Source organism: Aphelocoma coerulescens, chromosome 1 (assembly GCF_041296385.1).
Source record: "Aphelocoma coerulescens isolate FSJ_1873_10779 chromosome 1, UR_Acoe_1.0, whole genome shotgun sequence".
Classification (NCBI taxonomy): Eukaryota; Metazoa; Chordata; class Aves; order Passeriformes; family Corvidae; genus Aphelocoma; species Aphelocoma coerulescens.
In genome coordinates, this window is record NC_091013.1 from 95,988,156 (window position 1) to 96,010,190 (window position 22,035).

The following is a 22,035-nucleotide window of genomic DNA, read 5'->3' on the forward strand; positions in this document are numbered from 1 at the left end:
GGTCTTCCCACCACCACAAACCATCTGTGGTCCTTCACTGCAGGGCTACTGTACACAGCAAGCTACATGTCATAATACAGCTGTCACAGACATCCCACTTCCATCCTCAAGACAGTGGTTAAATTTGAAAAGTACTTTATTTGAAATTAAAGCTCTATTTGAAGTTGCCTTTTTCCACGGTTAGTAATCGTCTGTGTGTGTGTCACCATCCTGTTTTTCCTAAATGTGTGTGACAGGATTCTGCCAGTGCCTAGAAAGCAGGGAATTGGGCAAGGTGAGAGAATTCACTGCTCCTGTTGAAAAACTCCTTTAGAAATTTTGGGTTGGTTTGGTTGGAGGGAAGGTGGTGACCAAATGACTGAGACTCTGTCTTGGCATGGGAGCAGCCCACCCTGAGAAGTAGGGCATTGGCTTCCTCAAAGCAGAACTGATTTTGCAATGACTGTGTGTGAGCTCTGTGAAACTGTGGACTCGGCAGAGGTTTTAATTTGAGGATAAAGCACATAAGCAAGTTACAATGAGAAAAGCTTCATGCGTGACCAGAGCCTACTGAAATCTCTGAGCAAGGGCCTTGAAGCTACCTTGATTTTATCATGGACTAGGAACACAAGGCTGCTGCTGAGGAACTGCTATGTTGCAAATTCAAAACCTGTCTTGCCACTTGGACAGTGTTTATATGCAAAATCCTTAGGCAATTTCTTTATCCAGAACCCATTCTATTCAGGAAAGTCTGGAATGGCGTGCTTTACTTAACTGTGGACTTGACCCATAGAAAACTCTGGGACTTGAGCATGCTTTAATAAGTAAGACAGTCCAAAAATCAATCTAACATAGTCTACATATGCCTGTGTTGCCTCTGCTGTGCTACTAATAAAGTGTGTGACCCTTGGAACAGCTCCAGATTCAGATTCTGTATCTTTTAGTGAAATCCAGAGACCGTTTCTTGCTGCAAGCTTCTTTTCAAATCTTTCTGCCACCTCTCTTCCACATTTGGACCATGCACAGAAAAAAGAAAAAGAAAAAGAAAAAAGAAAGAATAAAAAGCGTATGAGCTTTTATTCTCTTGCTGGTACTGACAGAAAGACCTGTGATGGTAACTGTGGACTTACTCTTCCCTAGGGATCTCCAAACCCATCCTGCCTGGTAATTTCTTTGCAGGAGCATAAGCATCCCAGGAGGCCAGTGCCTTTACTAACAAACCTCAGATCTCAAAACTGCCTTCAGCCTCATCAGCCAGGTGCTTTTGTGCCTTTAGCTAATAGCTTTTCTTGTAGCAGAACCTTGTTCAACAAAATTGTAGGTGGTGGTTGGCTCTTTTCCAGAGCAGTGCAGCAACATCTCAGCTGTCCACGCTCACAGCCAGTGCAGATCCACATGCACCTGGCAGGGGAGAGTTGCTGATGTGGCTCAGTGCCTCACCTCCAGCTGTAGCAGCCCCAGATGCCTGGGGAAGGGGACTGCGGACACAGCAGAGAAGAGCCCTTTCCTTGGAGCTGCCCTAGATCCTAGGTAACAGTGGGGGACACAGGTACCCAGTGTCTAAAGAGAGCAGAAATTTAAGATTTAAAACCCCCATAAGTTATCTGATGAGCACCAGTGTGTGAGCTGCACCATCTCACAAGAGTTTTTCAGCTGGCTCAGTAGTGTATGTTCTTTTCTCCCTTACTTCCTTAAATGCACAGGCACATCAGGGAGTACTGCACACTGCTGTATATGCCTAAGAGGCATTCTGGAAGAAGTTTTAGCAGGAAGAACCACATTATCATATACATATGATCCTCACCTCACATAACCCTTTATAAGCACCATTCCTTGCAACAAAGTCTTACATAACCCACAAAATGACAGGCAAGAGGGGAGGAGAAGGTGGAATGAAGGCTCTATGGACAGCAGGCAGTCTTTTTCCTACCTTTGACAAGTGTGTGAAGCTTTGAGGTGTCTGTTTTCACTTCTTACATACAGTCTACCCTGCCTGATCCCAGTTAGTGGATAGAGTGGCACTTCCATGCTGCACTGTGATCAAGAATTGGCTTGGCTGCTATGCAGGGAAGATATTGAACACAGTGGATGTGGAACAACAACTCTCTGTAGCAGTTGTGGCAGTTCAGACATGTCCTTATTCTGTTCTGGCCAGTGATTCGAGCACAAAAGTTCAAAAGCCAGTGGCTAGAAGAGCTGCAAACTAAGCTGCAGCTTGGTGTCTTTGGTTGTCCTCAGCTACAGTTTGCACTACAAGGTATTTAAAAATCAGTCCCTCTCTGAAATTACCTACCCTTTATTTTGACTTTAAAAACATCAGCTGCATGCCATATGCATATCCAATCTTTGGAAAAGCAGAAAGTGTCAATGAAGTAATAAATATGAGATGCTAAGACCAATCTTTCATGATCAGTTCCTTGCTGTGGAATCTATATTGTCATGTAATTTTATTCCTCATCAGCTCTTAGAAATGTTGCATTTAATCGACACAATTTAATTTCTCTCCTGCCCAGTGCTGACAGATGAAAGGGATTATTCTTGATACCCTGCCTCCCTGGCCTAACTTTGGAGTTAGCTCAACTTTTATTACAGTTTGGACTAAAGAGGAATGTTTTTTCCAACTTGACTTACTCTTGTTTCTCTCCTGCTGAAGGTACTAAATGCACCATTACTTAGTGCTGCAGGTGTTATTAGTGCTTTGGAGCCATTAGGAGAAATGCTGCAGTATTCTCTTGGCATGCCATGATACAGCCATGAAATGCAGAAAGATTTCAGCGCTTTGAGCTAAAATCACAGATGCAGAAATATTACTTGAATGAATAACAGTATCCAGGTTTTGTTTTAGCACCCAAGCTCTATACTAAAACAGGAGAAAGAATGGTAAAGCTTTATTTGTTATTTGGCAAACACGGAGATGCTAGAGCTGAATGAGAAAAGTGAGGGTTCAGACTTGGTCAGTGACAGGTACAACTAGATCTGTGTCTATAAACTGAGTTGCATGAAAGCAGTATCATATGGTTTTATTGGAGTATCTGTGCTGCTTAAATTCCTGTGTCTGCAAAGGTCTGGCTCATGGGCAGCCAGTTTTTGCCCCACTTTGAGGGCAGAAGGAGTAAATGAGGGTGTTACCTCACAGCACTTCACCATTTAGATGCACAGGAGTTATTCCATCTCATATACTCATATACTCAGGACTATAGCCAGAAGTGAAGCTTTGCATTTTGGGCTAGTGAGGGAGCCTGAGTGTGTATATCCTGAGCTCTAAATCCTCTGTACATAAAACAGGTATGGCAGAAGCAGTGTCAGTAGCAGGAGCAATATATGTCTGCTTCCAAGCTAATGAACCGCATCGTGGCATTTCACTGTGAGAAGAAAGTGTTCTCCATGACAGCTCATAGCATCACTGAGGTCACACACTGTGAACATATTTTCCATATTTTATTTCACACTGTCTCAGTGTGATGCTGGCAGTTCTGATAAAGCAGAGTGGCTTGGATGAGTCAGGGAGGCTGCATGATCTGGAAGCTGTAAATTGAATTCTATTACAGATTACTTTTCCTGTCATCTTTGCAGCATGGCTTTTATATATATATATATAAGTTTCCTGCACTGTCAGTTATCATAAAAGTTTGAGGATTTGGGGTGCCTTTATTATGTTTTTGAAATGAGATTACAGAGGCCTTGGTATTGTAGAGGACAAAGCTGCTGAAAGACTGTGCTTCATAAGGGACAAAGATATGTCCTAGACAACTTTATAGCTCAGAGATATTATCTTCTTTCAGAGTAATGTATATGGTGAAGGCTGGAGTTCATTTGTCAAGTCTTCCTGCTATTAATGATATTTTGTGTAGCCCCATTTGCTTGATGTTCTCAAAGTATTTTGATTAAGCTTTTTGAACCACCCTGTTGAAAAATAGAAAAGGATAAAACCCTTTGCACAGCAGGTCCAGTGATCCACCCAATGCCCACCAGTACCTCAGGGCTAGAAAGAGATTTTAAACTCCAGCATCTAAACTGGGGTTTAAAATCCTACTCCAGTCCTGGGAAAGCACACATTATCCCAACCTTTTCTTTCTGCTACTTCCCTACAGAGATGCTGGTTCAGCTTCTACTTTGTGTAGCTCTTTCCATGTAAAAGGAAAGCTACTACTTAAGATTCTGTGATACTGGAAGATACTGCAGAGCTGTTTTCTCCTTGGAAATAGCTGTAGAAAATTCTGATATGATACCACCTGGAATTTGCTGTGGAGAAAAAAAGTGCTAGCTGCAATCCTATTTATCCAAGTTAACATAATAAGCCTTTGAATTGCTTTTGTAATAGCTTCCTTCCTGCATGTGTAGTATTAAATTATGGATTAAGTAAAAGAAGCAAACAGGAAAAGCAAAACTTAAGTCACAAAGTCTCTGAGGAAATGGTAAGAAAGCTGCACTGAAACATTAGTAAAAAAACAACTGAAACAAATTTTCCTGGTCTGGGAAAACGTCTAGATGCTATGATAACTCTTTTCCTTCTATGAGTCTGAGATCTATTATTTTGAAAACTCAATTTTCAGGTAATCAGCAGGCAACTGTTTCATAGATTGATCATCATTGCTAAATCAGATTACCCTCAAAAACTGCTCAAAAGCAGCAGTCACAAACCTTTGTGATAAACCTCCTGCTCACATAAAGCTTTGAGTATGGAAAAGCTGGAGACTGGAAAAGAGCTGAGTTGTGCAAGGGGAGGCATGCTTCTCAGCAGCAGGGTTTGTACAGACATCCCAGAATGGCTACCCAGAGTATTCTGGTGTTAAACAACCCAAAAACCAATTGCCATTGTTACAGACTTCCACAGATCTGTCTCCAGAAGTAATTTCAAATAGATTTACTAAAGGATAATCAACCAGCTCTGATACAGCCATTCTTCAAACATGGGCAGGAGGAACTCAGTAACTTGACTATTAGGTACATATTGTAAGAAGTCACGCACAACTTACGAACAGAAATTGATGCTTTTTCACTGTTGTTGTTCAGATCCACTAAAATTGAACCTGTTTTAATCCTAGTCAAATTCAGGCTTTCGTCACAGCAGAGGTATAACTGCTCCTCCCTACCCTGCTCTTCATGCTGTAAAAGTTGCCCTGTTGTAGTAACTCTTATCATTTATGTTAATAAATTCAATCCCTAAAGTTGTTGTGATTACAGTGACCCTTCCAGGATCTTTACAGTATAGAAAACACAAGTTGATGAGTGTTTGCTCTTACAGTTTCCTATGTCAGGACAGGGCATGGTACTTTCCAATCACTTGTTATTGCTAAAAGCAAGGTGTCTTTTCCAAGTGCTTTTTGCTAACAAAGTCTGTTCTTGTCGCTGTAGCTGCTGTTACCACTCTCTCTTTCAGCATATAAGCTTGAAATCCTCACCAAATCTTTAGTTCCAGTCCTGTATTAAGCCTAGACAGTCAGGGTACAGTGTCTGAAGGTGAAGCTGCCAAAAGAAATTTAAAAAGCCTCGAGGATATAGGAAATTCAGGTGGCATTGATTCAGGAGAGAGCCAGATGCTTCAGGCTGAGTCAGTGCTGAAGCTCCTCACAGACTTGCAGGCAGCATTTTGCCAGGACCTTTTCATACGTGAGCTGAGCAGCTGAATCCCCTTTTCATCACTCATTCTCTTTGTGTGTACGTGTGTGTGTATGTGTGTGTAGGCTTTAGTATAAAAATCTATATTAAATAATAATATAATAGTTATATTTAATCTTTGAGCTAAATTCAAGCTTGGCTATCTCTGTGCTTTTGTTGGTTTGCCCCTGATACAGCTGGAGAGCTTTCCTGGAAGAGCAGTCATCACCAGATAAGCAGAGGAAGAAATGTTCTAAAACTTTATGACTCCTCCAGAAAGAGACTTTTTCTCCAGTGGTCTGATTGGACATTTGAGTGAAATTGCTACTAAACTTACCACATAAGGAATTTTGTATATGATAAATTAACCCCTCCTTCTTTCAACTTTTTTTAAGTTTGGCCTCAAAATATGTAGCTTCAGCTGATTCTTGAAGCACTGAGAAAGTCTTTTGTGATAAAATGTGTAGGAAAAATGTTACATTTAAAAGTAGAAGTTACAAGAACCAATTAAAGTATTATTGAGGTATTCTTCATAATCTGAGAAGAGATACAACAGAGGCACCAGTCCAATTTTTTTAAAGTCCAACACAAACTTGTTTCCATGCAAAGCTTGGTTGCTTTTATTTCAGTTTCATCCATGGGACACGTTTTAGAAATGGCTACAGCAGACAGCTGCAGCATTTTCAAAATCCATAGACTACTGACCTGAGGCTTAATATGGGCCACCCTTTTCCAGGGGTGTGACTGTAGGTGGCCAATTGAACAGTATTAAGATATCAGTCAGCTGGGATGCTTGTCATGGAAACCATCCATTGTGGATGGGGAGTAGGTTCCTCCTTCTGAGAATTTTGGTATCATTAGAAAGTTCTCATAAAGCTTTCTCCAGCACAGTCTATGACCAACAGTTCATAGCATCACTGTGAAATGCTGTAGAGGAAAATCTGAACTAATCACTCATAATAACTCTGCACAGACCCATGGGGTAAGTCTGAGGTCAGGGCTGAACTGATCTTTTATTTCAGAATGGCAGTAGCTGTAATTCTGTAAAACTTGCTGGTCATGGGAATGGGCTGAACCAAAGCCAGTTATTTCTGAGCTAGATAAGGGGGGAAAGAGCTGAGAATGTGACTTAGAAGTATCTCAGTTTTACATGCAAAGGACTCTATCTCTGCACGACCTTTCAGGGCCATGCAAAGTGAATGCTGAGTAGGAACACTCAGAGCTTGTGATGTTTTATTCCAGTTTTGTGCTTTCTTTGTGTAGGCTTCTTTGTGTCAAAATAAAATTTTAAGAGTTCAAAATGATTTTGCTTTAACAGTCACTAAAGTCAGGTGCTGTCTGGCAGCCCATGTTATGTGGGAAATGAAATGAGATGCTTACTTGGTCCCTTTTGGCCATGTGCTTTGTGAATTTGGATAGGGGGAGTGACACTGAAATCTGGCTCCCAGTGCCCTCCAACCATTTTGCATTCTAGTCGTGAGAGTGGTGAGAATGATTTCTCTTTACTGTTTTGCTTTTGAGGTGCTACAGATGGTGGGGGGAAGAAGTGGAGACAAGAAGAGAAGATCTGGGGAAAGGGCTTCTGCACCCTGTCACTACAACTCATTGTGATCTGACCTTCTGGATTTTCAGCCCCACTCAGCCATCCATCACTCCTCATGTGACTGTCACCTCATATTATTGTAATTAGCAACTGCCAGCCCCAGAGATTTGACAGTGAAAGTGAAAAAGTCCCAGAAGCTCATCGCCAATTTAAAATTAACCCTGTCATTAGAGGACAGATTTTCCTGCTCCAGAAGCAGCTCCTTGGCATTTGCACCGAGATAATACCATGGTCCTGCAGTGGTATCTGGCTCCTTGACTCACCCTGCCTTGTTGTCCTTGTGTCCTCCCAGCTCCCAGGCTGCTTCACCCTCCTTCCTCCCTACATGCCTCCCTCTTTGCTGCCTATGAGAACCGAATCTGCTAATGAGAGTGCTCAAGCCGGCAGTCCCAGTGTCTGTGGGTGGATGATAAATTTGGCTTTCTGTGGTTGTGCCAATTGAGGGCTGTCTACTCAGTTTCAGAAAAGACCCTGCTGTTCTGTGCATGGCTCTCTCCTTCCCCTCCTTCTGGGACTTATCCCCCTGTGCCAGCACTGCAGAGTAGAGAGCCACTGGGGTCCCTGCCTCTTTGTGTGGCCACTGGTTCACGCTGCTGACTAAGGCTCCCTGTCTTTGTTGCTGTGGGTGTCTCAGCCAGGTGGATGAAAGCTAGATCAGATCTGCCTTCTCATGCTGCAAGTTCCTCACCTTTGCTTATAGACTTTCTCTAAGTGTGACTGGCAGCTGCTGTTGCCAAGTCCCTCTTTTCATGGCATTTACGGATCTTGCTTCATTGTCTTTTAAGCAGGGCATGGCAACCTAAGGCATCAGCTGGAGGTCGTCCTTGCTGTTACTTTTTTCAGCTAATTAGGTTCAACTCCTGCTCTGCTGCTGTACAGAGGTGACAGCACTGAGAGCTCACTGAAAGGTTGCCTTCCCCTGGGAAATATCTGGGGTTGCAGACAAAAAGTTGGAATATGGAGAGTGCGACAATATCTGGCACCCAGTCTCTGTGGTCATTCTATCTGCTCAGAGCACAGTCAGGCAATAAAGGTCCTGATAGGCCTGCAGTTCAGCTCGGTGATGAACTCTTTCAGTGAGTGTGACAGGTGGGTTTGTCACGGTCCTGGCTCAGACACCATTCTGATAGAGCTCCCATAGAACCAAAAATGTATTTACTTAACCCATTCTGCACTGTCCTGTCAAGATTTTTACTCTGATGTTCATAAATGCTGGTCCCCAGGATGAGGAGATGCCCTTTTCTTGGCAGTAGGTCTGCACTGTTGTAATTAGTTCTGATCCCTGGTGTACTTCTCTCCCACTCCCTTGTTCTTGTAAGCAGTTACAAAGACCACTATTGCTACAAATTGCCTACTTCTCGATTTCGCTTCTCTGTGAGGCTGGCCTAGAGCAGCTCTTGCTCATTGTGACAAGAAGCATAACTGAGAGCCCATGAAACACAGTTTTGCTCTCTGGTCTTTACATGCTTGAGCCACAAAGTTTCTGGGCCTGCTCTCAACTTTCAAACATATTTGCCTTTGCACCACACAGCTCATGGAGCCTTATGCCAACCCACATGGCAGGCCATGTTTGTATGAGCACTCTTGTATTTTGTCGGTGTGCCAGACACCGGACTAGACACCAGCAGTAACCATGCTCACCGAGAAGCAGGGAAGTGCCCTTATAGCTATTACTGTGTTAAGCTTTTCTAATCACATCAAATTCTGACAGTTTGCCAACTATGTCCACAGAATAATGTATCCTTTCCTTTTCTTTGTGCTTCATTCTATGTTATTTTATTGCACTGAGAGCTTCAACAACTTTATTAGGGCAGCGTGCTCCCTGCATCTCTTCTCAGCTTCGGTACATTTACAACCAGTGCTCATCATGAGAAAAGATTGCATGTCTGTGGAAGAGTAGCCTTGCAAGTTCATAACCTTGGTGTTATTTTCTGGTTTATATGCAGAAATGAAGAGAAAATACTTGCCAGTAAATGGAAAGATAGACATGGAAAGAGCAAAAAAGTACAGCAGAACTCTAAAATATCTCTAGAAGCAAAGTTGTATGTTTGGGTTATTCATCATAAGGTGAGGCATGACAGGCAATAGGGAATAGTTTGTGTTGTAGTTCATGACTGCCTTCAAGGGAATATGACAAGATTAAGAGAAATTTCTGCTCATTACTTAAATGCCTTTTATTTCCACACAAGGCAATGCAAAATGTCAGCACTCACTGGTTTAGGAGCTCATGATATAAGCTAACTGGAAATGCCTGTGGATAAGTCTTGCACTATGGGACTGAGCAGCTTCTGTAGCCATACCCAGTGACTCTTTCTGGTGAAGCATGAAAAATGGAAGAATTTGTTTTCAGCAGACATCAAATACTTGACTCTGGCCAGGACATAAAGGTCAGAAGTTGCTATTCTACTAAACATGGGCAGCAACACCACACCATCCTCATGTTGCAATGGGCACACAGCATAGTTCAGGTTGGAAAACACCTCTGAAGGTTTCTGGATCGACCTCTTGTTCAAATCAGAGTTGGCTGAAGATCTGACCAGATTGCTCACAGTTTTATCCAGTCTTGAATATCTCCAACAATGGAGAATGTACAGCCTGTCATTTTTCCACCTGCAAACAGAAAGCATAAGTTACACAACCCTAATGTAATATCTTTGTGACCAGAGGAACTTGGTAACAGAATCTAAGCTGCTGTTACTCTGCTAATTGAGTACTCCTTGCTCTGTAGCTCTCTTTATCACTATAACCTTCAAAGCATGATATTGAAAATGGTATATTTTTCACTTTAGGAGGCACGTCCTGTCTCTGTGACATTAGAATGCTTAGCAACATGGATGCAGATGCATGCCACACATGCAATGAAAACCAGACTGTTTCCCAGCCTATATTAGACACATTTGCCAGGTCTTACCTCGTTATTTTTATGACAAATCCAAAACCCGGCAATTAAAAAGAATGCACCAGTGTTCTTTTATGTCAGCAGAGGGTTAGACCAATTGCCTCTGAAATTATCAGTGTCCCTATCCCAGTAGTGCTGCAGCTCTCCAGATGGCAACCTTGCACCCAGTGAAAGAACTGTGCTAATTGCCTGAAACCCTTTTTATATCATCCTTCCAACAATATTATTGTGTATTTAAACCTAAGCTTCAGAATATCAACAGTTCAGCGGGAGTTGCTGGTTTAGTAAATCCTGGAATCCTGGGTTAATAAATCTTGACACACTGGGTTTAGTCATAGCTCGAGATAGCTCTGTCACTCTACTGTTCTTAATCCTTAAACAAATTACCTAGTCTCTTCATATTCCTGTTTGGCATTCTGCTCACTTTTGGTATTTCTGGCCTGATGCTGTAAACTCAGTTGTTAAGTTACTGTCTCATTATGGGTTTGACAATTGATGTCTTGCAACCCCAAGCAAATACCCATGTTCTCCAGCTATTAACTATTGTTGCTTGCTTCTTGCTCTCTTTTCACAGGTGAACTCACAGTCTTGTGCTATTGTGGAAGAAGATGGGGAAAAATCTAGCAACTATTCAGCAGAAAACAAAAAATGTTTCTTAGCCAGTGGTTATAATAACTGCTATGGACCCGTCTCTCTTGATATATTATTTCCTGACACTAAATGAGTTTGACATTTATATCTGCTTTTATTTCTTCCAAGAGCCTTGTGTCATTTTTTCCTCATTTAAAGTGCTGTTGTACTCTGAAAATTGTTTTTAATAGTGGCGCTATGGGGGCTCTCTATTTATTCTGTCAAGTTTACTCAGAGCAAAAACATGTGGTTTGACAGCAAGAAACTCTCTGGCTTTTGTGGTCTTTGGATTGTGGTGGAAAAGGCCTTTGCTAACTCGTAACACTGCAAACCTAGATGTCAGAATCTTCCTGAACTGTGCAGAAGTGATGGGGAGTGATGAAGGAGAGCGTGACGCACAGTGCTGAGAATAGACTGTGCAGGAAAAGCAGAGACAGCAGGCTTCTCTCCCGTGTCCCTCTCTTGCTGCTACAGAGGATTTATGACGTTGTAACAGGCTTTGCCGTGAGTTGAATACGAAAAGAATTTCTCCCAGACTCTAGTACAATCAGCATTTTTTGCTGCATTGGCTTCATTGCTTCTCTTCAGTACTCCAGTGAGCTGACTGGTAAAATCCCAAGCTGCATGCTAAGATCCCTGCAGCGCTGCAGGCAAAAGAGTGCCCAAGCTGCAGAAATAATGAAATAATGTACCTCGTAAGTGCCCTTCACTTAGACAGAAGACTCCCTGAGGAACAGCAAAATCCTGGAAAGGATGTTGCCAAAATTCCTTCTTTGCTGTCATCCACTGCAGAGATAATAATTTGCATATAGTTACTGCTCAATGAATTCCCTGATACAGTCTCTGCCCTCCACACCAGAGAACTGCTGGCTGCTTTCATACACAACAGACAGATCCAGATGCCTATAAAACACGAGGCCTGGATGATGGGATCACTTATCTTTCCACCAAGATGAAACCCAATTAGAAAAGGCAATTTCATTGCTGTAAATACATCTGTTACCAGCTTACTCTATCCTTCACTGTCTTTTGCTTACAGTCTAAATATGAGGCTCTCGAGTAAGGATTATTAGGTGTTCACAGTGCTGAACACAATGAGATCCTGATCCTCCTTCATCAATCACTATCACAATCACATCAGCATTTATTTGGTTACACTTTCTGTTCTTTCAGCAAGAAGGTCTGCTGGGACCTCAGTGGTAATAAGAAGAGAGTGCTGCTTTTCTCAGCCATGCCTCTTTTTAAGAATATAAATGGCATAGCTCTTTATGGCACCCAAAATGACATTTTTCCACAGATACCAGTGATTATTTTCTGAGTTGGCTTTTTCCTTTTATGCCTAATTGATACTTTTCTGCACTGTATATTTTATAGCTTTCTAGCACTCTCTGTTTAAAAATCTTGAGGTAGAGAAATGTTGTATCTATTTTACATACATGGAGAACTGAGGAAAAGCATGATAAGGTTTACCTGCCATCAAAGTCATGCACTGAGTTTATAGCTAAACTGGCATTTAAAAACCCCAACAGTTCACCACCATTTCTTTCCCTGTTTTTAGCCATTCCCATTCTTTGTGCCTTCTGTCCCTCCTGTCTTCCTTTCCTGCTACTGTTTTGCCAATGTCTTATCCTCTCTTTCAGCAGGTCTTATCCTTGAAAGTGGGGTTTGTTTTCCATATTTCTGAATCTGGATCTGATACCCAAACACTTCATATGCCATGCAGACTTACACACTGCCAGTCCTATTTCTCTTTCACATGCTAACAGCTAGGAAATTCCATAGCAAACTCCCAGCTGTTTCAGGGACCTTGGGCACTGCCAGTAATTCTCATTTCTCCTGCTTTTTTTTTTTTTTCTGTGTCCCATTACAGTGCTGGTTTTCAACTTGGTTATAAGCCATTAGCATTTTGCTTTATAAACAGGTCATTCTGAAATGTTGTGGAGGCTGTAGTGTGTGTAGACTTCAGAATAGTTTTCCATTGGATTTTCTGGACTCAGAATCTTTTGTATGGCCATGTGCAGCAGTGCATGGGTACAGATCCCCTCTTTTCTCAGTCAGTAGTTCAGAAAAGGTTCCTTATACAAATTACCTTTCGGTATTCTCACATTGAAAAAATCCCCAGATTCTTCCTGGATGAAATCTTCAGGATTTGCCCTGCAGTGCACCCCCAAAAAAGGACAATCATATGTGTATACAACAGCTGGTTAAAGGGAAGTGTTTAGGGTTTGAGTGAGTTTTCTGGTTGGTATTTTTTCCTCTTTACCTTTCAAAAGAAAGCCCCCATAAATTCTGCACGTGGTTATTTTAAAAATTCTGGGCAATGTACTCTGTGAAGTAAGAATAGTCAATTCAAAATTCTGATTTCTATTGATGTGGGCACTCTTTGTATTTTAGTCACCCTGTAAATGTCTTTTCTGCATAGATTTGTTATCTTGTTTTTAATACATTGAAACAAGGGGCAGCTGCTAAGGAGGAGGGGAGGCTCTTTGCCAATGTGAGGACACCAGGGGAGCTGTCTGCCAATTTCAATAAGAGAAGAACATTTTTTTTTGCTTTCCACTCCTCTCCTCTTTCCTAGTGCTCCTACACCCTCACATTCACTCCTGGATAGAGGTAGGAGTTCAGTCTCCAAACTGAATCAATTCTTGCTCCCTTCACTGAGGCTGTCAGCAGAGCAGGGTTAAGTGTTATGACAGTGTTTTTGTGTTGTGAATAGCTCTTCTCTCTGCTCTTGCTTGGTATAAGCAGGCTTGTAGCCCCTTTCCCCTTTATCTTGCTTAATGCAACATATACTCTGCAGATCACTAAAGGTGGGATTACTTGGCTTTACAAAGCCTCCCTGAAATGAGTTGTCTCTCCCTCTCTTCTAAAAGCACCACAAGATCTCTGAAACCGTGTCTTTTGTCTGAGTGTGCTCAGAGGAAAAAAAATCTTGATTTTTGAAGACCTGTTTTTCTTCTCACTTGTTTTACATCAACCACCAGTTGTCTGTATGGACAAGGCATGGCAAAACATACTGATAAGATGGCCACTAGATGATTTGCCTTTACAGCATGTCCCAATTAGCTCTACCCAAGAAAACCATCAGTGACTGGATTAACAACATGGCTGGGAGAGTCTCAAGGGATTTAGCCCATTCCAAGTGGATCAGCAGCCTCATATAAAATGGTCTAGTACTGATGGAAATGATAGTTTCCAGGTGGGACAAGAAATGAGCTCCCTGCTGGGCTATTTTCCACAAGAGTAGAGACTGTCACAGTGTCTGTGCCACTTCTTGCTAGATGCTAGTAACATTCTATCTTACTCAGAATTTTCCAAGCACTCTTCATTTGTAGAAGCAATCCTCTCTACTTTCTGCCCTGGACCCCTGCTAAGTAAGTAGTAGTTACTCTGCTGGGGGGAAATTTACTCCATGTGTGGAGCAGAGAGTATACTGGAAATAGCAAGTGTTAGCCATGATGTTTGATGGAATGATGAAACTTGCTCCTGTTACTTAAATGCCATCATTTATATGTATGAAACTATTGCCTAATGGTGGAGTATTAATCTGATGAGAGGAACTTCTCATCAGCTTGGAAATCCATGTGTGGCTGACAAAACAACATCTAAAGCTGGCCTCTTGTTCCCCCTTAAAGTTTTAAGTGCACTTCAGCTTTTGAAGCTAACCCATTCTGCTGGAGGACTGCCCAGTCTTGCTTTGGCTTGCCTCTTTCTCTGGATTCCTGCCACATAAGAGATGTTAGCTACTTTGGTTGTGTTTTAGAAACATGGAAAATATGGCTCATGTAAACTTATGATAATGGATTGCTGGATTTTTCAGGCTGATGTTGTGTTTTGTATTTTGCATTTCATGCTCAAGAATTTCCCTTGTGTAAACCTCACCCCTGTAGTTTGTTTGCAAAGAGAAGTCTTTTGGAGAGGGGACAGGATTTGCCAAGAGTAGGAAGGGAAAGGGGTTCACCATGGAAGATATGACATACTCTGTACCTCACTGGAACTTTGCAGCAGGATCATGTTTTGCTGCTCTCTGATACCCTCTTTTGCTCTACTTTTGACTGATGTTTGTTAATGCTTAAACACCAGTCTGCACTGCTTGAACCATCTCCTGGCTTGTTGACATTCACTGACCATCACCTTGCAGCCCACAGCCTTGGTTTTGTAACGTTGGAAAGAAAAGAAAGCAGTCTGACAGAAACACTTCTTACTGGAGCTTCCAAACAGACAGCCACCCCAACTCTTATCTCATTGTAGGTAAAGATATGCTCATGAGGTAACAGGTGTGGAAAAAGTTGTTTATTTAGTAAAATACCGTATGTATTTGTGTATCCCTCTCCCTATTTAGATTTATATTTATGTATCCCTTCAAAATTAGAGACTGTCCGAGATTATGGGCAGTGCAGATATTAAAGTACATGATTTTGATGTGAGGCCCTTGGGCATAAGGCAAGTTTCTCTCCATATCTCAAGCACCCCACCTGCCTAAGGCTTACTGGTGTCAGTGTGGTTGTGCTAAGGTAACGTATGACTTCACAGTTTCACTTTTCCTTTCTTCAGGTGTGACTTCCTGCCAAATGTATGGCAATATCTTGCCATCAGACTGGCTGCAGGGAAAGAAGGTTGGCATATGAGCTGCAGAGCTGACTTGTGAGACAGTTCATTTTTTGTTTGGCCTTTGCTTCATTCAAATGCTACAGCCATTTTTTTGTTAGTTGAGCGATGTCAGACTTCTCAAGTGGATGTTAAGACATGAACACAGGGAAGACTGGTGAAGTGCACAGCTCCTATCCCACACTGGGGCCCTAATTGCTCTAAAGAATTACACACTTTGTCAAATCCTGTTTGTAAGTCCTCTCTTGATTCAGCCTATTTTCCACCAGAGGGAAATGAAGGTGAACTGTTTAATTTGCATGGCACTTGGAGGCAAAAATTTACAGAAAAATTAGGGCTTTGACAGGGTGATTTTTAAATGCATGTGGATGTCTTGTCAGCCCATGGTTGTCCTACAGAGAGCATTTCCTTGAATGGCTAGGTTATGCCCATGTGCACAGAGTGTATGAAGTGGTTTTGGTTTCTAATAAGATGAAATGCCCTTGAAATAAACCCTGGCCCTGCAGAAATCAAGAGCAAAGCTCCCAGTGACATCTGAGGGGGCAAAGCATTACAAAACTTAACTTTCTAGAAATTACTGAAGTCTGGACAGGCCAGATTTTTCTAAGGTGCTAGTAATCTGCTATACAGAAGAATCTCATTTCTTAGCTTTGTGTGCTGTGAAAATACCTTTTGTTTTAGAAACAGGCTTCCCATGATGATCAGGTCAAAAATTGAAAATAACATTTGGTAAGAGAATCTACAGCTCTATGGGATGAGGCCATAATGCTCTTCTTTGGGTAGTGTAGGGTCTCATGGAACAATCCTGAAACATCTGTCTGAAAAGATTAGGGAGAAGCCCAATTCCAGATCTGGGATTCAGCTACACTGCTGTTTTCTCGTGGTTCAAATTCCAAGTCTAATCTGAGATCCAAATAGAGGATTATGGTCATTCTGCCCCTACAGAAGACCTGAAACTGCAGGTCTTCGTTTCCCTGACTTCTGAGTTGTTCTTACTGCTGTGTTTTGTGACATCTGCCCATCTCACCAGCAGCATTAGGTCAAAGGATACCTGGAGGCCTCCTGTCAATGACAAAGGAGTTGAGCTTTACTCCCGGATATATCATTCCTGCGCACAGCCAAAGTCTGAAATCAAGCTGGCCTAGGAGAATTGCTCAGACATGCAGGTCACAGGCAGGCCAGAGTATGTGCTTGGAGTGAGTCAGCCCCAGAACCTCTGTGAGACTGACATTTGAAGATGAAGACAGAGGAAGACAGGCCATGAGTGCATCAGTAACATTTGTGTGTGCACACATCTTAGCCAGTCTGTGGGTGAAATTCTTGCTGCTGGGTAAGAATTTTGCTGCTGTGCTTGGTAGACAATGGGGGTAGCTAGACTGGCCCTGAGGGTGGGAGGAAGGAGTAAAGGCACCTTCCCACCTGAAAAGTGCCATCACAGGGACTGGACTAGATTTCATGCCCTTCCACTGATTTCTGTGCCAGGCAGCCATGGTGACTGTAGCCATACTTAACCCAAGGTTTTCCTCTTCCTCCAGGACAAAAAAGAGGCCAGAAAAGAACCACATACATGAGCTAGCTTTGGAGCTGTGCTATGGCTGCTGCTCAGCTAAGGGCCTCTGAATTGAGTTTCTCACTGGCAGGTTCTTGATACCTGCTGCACAGGGCTGCATGGGATTTGCTTGTATGAATGAGGGGAAAGGATTCACTGTGCCAGGCAGGATAGAACCAACAGGAATTAGAGGAAAACTTGTGCATAAGAAGGAGACAGGACCAAACAGTTCTGGCCGAAAGATAAGAAAGTGTACTTCTTAGGAACTAGGTTAATAGCAGTTAACAGGATCAAGAGGAGTCATTTGGACAAAAGGCAGTAATGGGAGTGTTCGTACTACAAATTTCCCTGTAGCTGCTTCACAGATCAAGAGACCTTCAGGATTCATCCCTGGAACAATAATGTGGAGTCCTGCTTCTCCTCTTGATTGTAGCAGTGTGAAACAGGAGCAAGTCTTTGGAAGTCAGTGCAGTTTTCCTGACATAGTAAAACAGAGGATGAAGGCATATAAAGCCATGAGCTAGGAAAGGGAAGACTTGAACATAAGATGAAATGACTGACACAAGAGGCAGTAAGAGTGAAATTCCTTCCAACACTGCTATTCAGCTGACCTTAAACTTGAGGGAGAATTACTGTGTGAGGACTGCTCTGCCCTGTATCCGTTTTGGCTCCTGGCTGCTCTGCACCATCAGCCAGCAGGAGGGCTGCTGTGAAGTGCCTGGAATCAGGGTACCCAGCAAGGCACCCTGCTCTTGTCCCAGCACATACCAAAGGAGCAGTCAGCATCAGGGACTGGTGAAGCCCTTTCCTTGCTAACCCTGAGGACAGGAAAGGGCTTGCAGGGATTTGTACTGTTTAGTCTCAATTGTGAGTTCCCATTTCTCTCAGTTCTGGATAACTGGCTGCTGAAGCGGAGGTTATTTCTAACCTCTTGGGAAAAAATTGACTTCCACTTTCTACTTGGTCATATTGGTTTTTTCTTTTTCCACTGTTGTGCATGACAAGGATGGCTGGACACTGCAGCCCAGAGCAGAGCTAAGTGTTCACAGAGCATCCAGGAGTGAGCCCAAGACAGCAAACCCAGCTGGTTCTGCTTCCATGTGCAACATGTGCCTATTGCAAAGAGAGGGTTTGGGATGCTTGTAAGCTCTTTTTGATACACACAAAAAAGGTGATATCTTCTTTTCCGCCAAATAGATGCTGTCCTAGCCTGTAGCTTTGCCTAATTTCCTATCAACAGCTTCAAGGAGACTTGGATGAAAGGTGTCTGCTTTTAATCCTCTGCCTGTAGGAGGAGTTGGTGTTTGGAGGACAGGCAAAAATACAAAACTCCTTGTTCTCCATTTCCAGTCTCCACTTCCTCCTCTTGCCAGATCAGGAGATGTTTATATTTCATCTCCAGTTCTAATGGAGAATGTCTGCTAGTATTTTCTCATTGACTGCATTCATTTTAGAGTGCGAACTTGTGATTTTGTCATTCATTGTGGCCTTCTGTTCCCTCTAGTGGTGGCTGGGCTCTATGTAAACCATAATATATAGGGAGTTTGGTTTAGGTTTGAACCTATATTCAAGATCTGATTTACTCTCAGTCTGCATTGTTCATCACAGATATTCACTAAAAGAACTAGGAGATGTTTAATCCAAGCTCTGGAGTTTGGAAATATTCCTTGTGCAGGCCTGAACTTCTCAGGACCTTGTGTGTCAAGCACCAGTCCACCAGCAGGTGTCCCAGAAGCCCATTGGTTTTCACCACAGTAGGCACAGGATCTCTCATACCTGATCCTGGATCTTCTGAAGGGCCGTACAGATGCTCTGCCACAAGCAGGATACGGCCAAATAAAAAGCACAACGTACAGATGAAGTGTGTGGATTTCAGGACTGGTGTGCTGGAGCCAGGATCTTCACCTCACCATGTGGATGCGCTCCTTGCGGGGGCTGAGGAGCCTGTGGTTGCCTTGGTGACTGGAGCCGGCTCTATTAGCGCAGCCAGGAGAGCCTAATCCAGTCTAGTCCAGAGGATTAAGAACAAGTTTCTGCAGCACAGTGTGAGAAGGGGTGATTTCAGGGATGACGTCAGGCAGATATCATATTTTGTGTCATGTTTAGCCAACACAGGAGTACTGGGTTGAGACGGCTGCTTATCATTCCCCTGTGCTGCAAAGAGAGCATTATCTTTCTCATATTCCAGAAGCCCTTCATCTTTGACAGGGACAAGAACTCCACTGGGGACTACCAGTTCTCTGTTGGCAATACCATCAACAGTGAGTAGTTTCTCCAGCTCTTGCAATGGAAATGAAACCTCTGTCTGAAGGAAAAGCAGTAATAATGTTGTACTAGTTCATGACAAAAGCACAGGAGTATGTGCTAGCACCATCTAGCCAACATCCCCATCATTGCAGCACCAGCTACCTCTTTCTCCTCTTTTTTCCATCTTTGAGCTCGATGCAAATAGTTGTCCTCTGTTTTCAACTATAACTCTTACTTACTGTCTTGTATGCTTTGTCTTCTGGCATTATTGCACATTGTCTCCCACTTCTCATCATCTTTCAGGGAGAGGCTGAAAACTTGCAGGCAAAGCTATTGATTATGCCCCAGTATGTGGGAGAGAAGATGAGATGTTCTGGTGGTATCCCAAACCTAAGACCCTCTGACAAGGGTGAAGCCAGACTATTCCTGCATTCTGCTTCTAACATGGGCCTGAAATCACGTGAAAATGGCTACAGGGCATGTACTGAAGCAGCTGCTGGGGAAGTTCTACCTCCACCCAAGGCACAGCCCTAAAAGCAGGGAGCTGTGAAGTCACCTTTGCTGCCTGCTGTATCCTGTTGTGGTAGCCCCAGGTACAGGTCAGCTGGACCCAGCTGTCTCATTTCAAGACCATGTGTCCAAAGCAGCAGGGGAGGGGCCAGATGAGCAACAATTAATTACCTGAGGCAAGTAATCCCCGAGGACTAGGCAGTGCTGTGGGGCCAGATATCCTTGCACACCACGTAGAGCAGTACCCTCTTTTGTGCCATGGAGCCTGTCTTGGCAGCCTTCTCTGTCTTGGAGCTCATCTCCTTGGTCTGCTTTTCCAGGGTGTGCTCTGCCTGGGTGGTGACGTGGAGGTAATACAGCAGTGTGTGAGCGAGGGCAGGATATCCCTACAAGCCCTCAGTCCTCATCCCCAGCGTGTGAAGGTCGCTGGCTCCTGGGTAAATTTCCATCGGATGCGGCACTCTCCCCTTGCGACTCAGCATTTCTGACAGCCGGCTGCAGCTCCTCGTTCTCATTTGATCATTTTCTTGGTAAGGGGAACTAGCAGCCGTTACTAGAGTGATTTGGCCACTGTCCAACAGTGTGTGTATTACTCACACATTTCCCTGCTAGCAAAAGGGAGGTTTTTTTCTACTGTCTGGTTGCAGCCTCTTCCTATCTTCATCATTAGATAGCTCAGAAGGTCAGTGCTAAAAGAGAAATCTCAGAGGCTTTTTTTACAACCCAGAGTAAGGGAGGGCCAGTGCAGGGGGAGAGGGAAGGGGTGAGAAGGAATGGAGGGTATGCCCAACAGAATTAATTCTTCACTAGGATTGTCTCTGGTATAGCTGAAAATACGATCCTGGAAAATGTAATATTTTTAGAAACTGTACTGACCTGGTTGGGTAAATCTCAAGGTCATCTGATGATCACTGCAAAAGGACTGACCAGATACTGCTGCTGCTGCCCTGGCATCATGGGACCTTCAGACCTTCAATTCAGCACTGAAATCTGCATTCAAAATGAGAGCCTACTTCCTCTCCCTAACAACCATCTCTCCTGAAACTTCTTTAAGAAGGAAATGCACAGCCCAGCAGCGAGGAGGTTCAAAATGCCTGCATGGCTTTTTATTTTTTTTCCTTTTCTTTGAGAACATTAAGCTATTAACTCTAATTCCCCCAGAGGCAGAGGTCTGCAATTCATTTCACATATAGAGCATCTCAGGAGTTTGCCTGAAGGACCAAGTGTTGGCCTGAAGCCAGTTCTTTCATTTCTGAGACCTTTCCGTTCCTTGAGGAAATTCTGCATGGACATGCTGGATGCCAAAGTCCCCAGAGAGAAAAGAGGATCAGAGGATTTGTGTTTTCACTACATCTGCTATATTCCTGCATAAAGACAAGTCCTGACCTCATTGTGAGGTGGACACAATCCTCCCACTGCCCCCAAAAGTACTAACTGTCAAAGAAATTGGTGGTAATTGGGAAAGGTGAGAGCAAGGTCATGACTGCAGCTCTTTTGCTCTGGTCTAAACAGCCGTTCAGGTCTAAAGAGTGAGGGTCTCCACTGGAGAAAGTGGAGTCAAGGAGGCACTGTCCTGAGGCAGGTACTCACTTCCGAAAGTTTAAAAGATTCTCGCCTTCCAAAACATTGAAAGCAAACTAAATGTGACCTCTATACAACCTTCCTGAATTGTCTTTCCTGAGCATGGAGCAACATCTTCCCTAGTATTTTTTTTCTGTCATATTTTCTCCAGTGGGGGTGCTTGCAAGAGTCTTTAAATTTTGTGTGCGGGATTAATGGAGTAAATTAGGGTGATTATTCATGTCTTCAAGCATTTATTCAGCTGTTAACCAAAATACTTGATTGCAGTAGAAGTGTTTTAACCAATGCAGCAATGCAAAGAAGAAATTAAAATAAAAAGTCAGACTGTGGTCTGCAATAAGAATAATCGTGTTGCAACTGAAACAAGGGGGCTGCAAAGCATACAGCAAAGGTGAACTCTCAGAAGAGCAAAAGGCATGAGAGGTACATTTTTGCTATTCATGACCTTGGGTCAGATTCAGCTAGGACACTCAAATGCATGTGTGCCCAGCTGCACTGGAGTGTGTCCTTCGGTGCTCACTCAGGCAAGGCTGGAGTGCTTCTGTGAGCACCTCCCCGGCCCTCAGCTCTGCAGCACCCCGGGGATCCATTCTCTTCTGGGTAACTGGAACCTGGTCTCCTTTTCTGCATAGAAATACTGCAAATGTTGTCTGTCCATCAGACTGCACCAAGGTGGATTTAAGCAGTCTTACTGTGTACTGTCTTGGTGAGGAGTCATTTCTGATGTAGAATTCGTGAGTAGGTAGCTGGCCAAGAATATGCAGCCCAAGGGAAGTTATGGGAAAGCACAGGAAGACTAACAGTTTTGAACACAGCGGCTAACAACCTGAA

The 22,035-nt window shown here is 43.2% G+C and overlaps 2 long non-coding RNA genes across 2 annotated transcripts in view; one reads left to right on the forward strand and one right to left on the reverse strand.

Annotated features, from left to right (window-relative positions):
• LOC138112511 (uncharacterized) overlaps positions 1 to 22,035 on the forward strand; it is a 30,287-nt gene that overhangs the window by 2,199 nt on the left and 6,053 nt on the right. The gene's annotated exons all lie outside the window — the stretch shown is intronic.
• On the reverse strand, positions 9,340 to 20,586 carry LOC138112507 (uncharacterized). The gene is made up of 2 exons (XR_011151761.1): positions 20,500 to 20,586; positions 9,340 to 9,790 (listed from the first exon to the last, which is right to left on the reverse strand). It is a non-coding gene; the product is annotated as an uncharacterized lncRNA (long non-coding RNA).